Genomic DNA, 1,911 nt, shown 5'->3' on the forward strand with positions numbered 1-1,911 from the left:
TGATTTGCGTTTCATGTACGTTGTTAAGAATAATGTGATGATTAACTAGCCTGAGGAAATATTTAAGATTATGAGTAGTGTTTCTCTGTATCAGTCAAAGCTGCTTCCCTACAGTATCTTTATCTCATGGATTGTGGATTATTTGCATATTGACGTTTCTGACACCATTATTGTTGAGTATACAGATAAGGATCATCTAGTTGGCGAGAGTCTAATTCACAAAATGGGTATCTACAAGTACGGTACTACTTGGCAATACTAGGAGGACTATACAACTGTTGATCTGGAGCTGTCCAGTGATGATGATCAGGGTGGCATGGGTGATCAGAATGCTACTGATCAGGGGGAGCCCTCTAGGACAGCATCACAGGATTCTGTTTTTGGTATGGCTCAGATGGAGGCTATGGAACAAAGGCTCAACAACCGCATGGATCTTCACTTTCAAGGGTTGAAGGACTCGTACTTTGCTGGTATGGAACAGTACGAAGAGCGACAAACTGCTTATTTTGATAACCAATATCAAACCGTGAGGAATCTGATTCAATCAACAGCCGAAGCTCAGAATGCCTTCATTCGCTCTACAGCTGAAGTTCACAATGCACTATTTTATTCTGAATTTCAGAAGTTGTCTATGCTGATCAGGGGTGACCAGAATGTTGCTATTCCTGATGATGAGATTGATCTTCCTCCACTTCAACCATAGTTTAGAAGACTTTAGACCTAGGATTTCTTACCCTTAGGTTTATTTCTTCTTTATTGCAATTTATGGACTCAGTTGTTGTTATTGTTTCAAGACTTATTTGTGCTTTTTCTGTCTCTGTTTGACATTTTATGGTTTGTATCGTTGCTGGATATTTTTACTCTTTATGCTATTTTTTTAATATTTGCTGTTAATTATGTCAAAATAGCTTATTTGGTTATTTGAATGGTTCTTGATCATATGAGATTTTCTGGTGCATAAATTAAGTTGGTTATTGCACTATATTGCTTATTATGCTTATTGCTATTTGATATGGTAAATCTTGTATGTCGTTCTCTCTACTTATTAGTTATTTTATTGTCTAAAAAGCGCATTTGTTCAAGCCACCAAAAAGAAAACAGGTTAATAGTTAAATCCCAAATTAATTCATTAACTTCGTTTTATGTTTAACTACATATCTCTGTCTACTTTTGACATGGGTTATCTTTATGATAATGTCAAAAGGGGGAGAAAGGTTGTTTTGTTTGTTGTGTGATTGTGCAGGTTGATCTTAATACTGCTTCCGAAATATTCGCGCATCATATCAATCAGTGCCAATACAAATCTTCAAGATAATTCATCAAACAAATGGTGTAGTGTTTGTCATCATCAAAAAGGGGGAGATTGAAAGTGCGCATGTCAAGAGGAGCACTTTGGAAAGCTTACTCACTATGTGTTTTGGTTTTGATGAGGACAACTTGTGTTTCATAAGAGCTTGAAGATCATCAACAAATCAACGTGCTTAAGTCTCAAGATTGTTATTAGACTTAACTAGTAATTAGTTTAGGTTGAGTCTAAGGCTTAGGTAAACTCAATACATGTCTCATATGCATAAAACATTAAATCATTTTATTTTTGAGATATGTCATTCATAATATGTTCATGCATCACATATATACATGTTAATTGTGCATCCTAGGCATAAACTTAGTGTTGAACATGTATAAGTTAAGTGCATAACGTATTTGAGTTTTGCAATTTAAAAATACACTTGGAAATATGCAGTTAATCGATTAAGGTGTGTTTTAATCGATTAACATAAGTTTTTGAAAAGCAGTTGGAACAGAAAACTTGGAAAACCGAATCAGTAACAATTTTGTAACACGTTAATCGATTAACCAAGGATTTAATCAATTAACTGGGTTGCAGAATTGATTCTTTATAAACTGCGT

At 34.7% G+C, this 1,911-nt stretch overlaps 1 protein-coding gene across 1 annotated transcript in view; it reads right to left on the reverse strand.

The window, feature by feature from the left end:
• LOC109328755 (probable histone H2A variant 3) overlaps window positions 1-1,911 on the reverse strand; it is an 18,708-nt gene that overhangs the window by 15,910 nt on the left and 887 nt on the right. The window lies entirely within an intron of this gene.

This window comes from Lupinus angustifolius, chromosome LG15 (assembly GCF_001865875.1).
Source record: "Lupinus angustifolius cultivar Tanjil chromosome LG15, LupAngTanjil_v1.0, whole genome shotgun sequence".
NCBI lineage: Eukaryota > Viridiplantae > Streptophyta > Magnoliopsida > Fabales > Fabaceae > Lupinus > Lupinus angustifolius.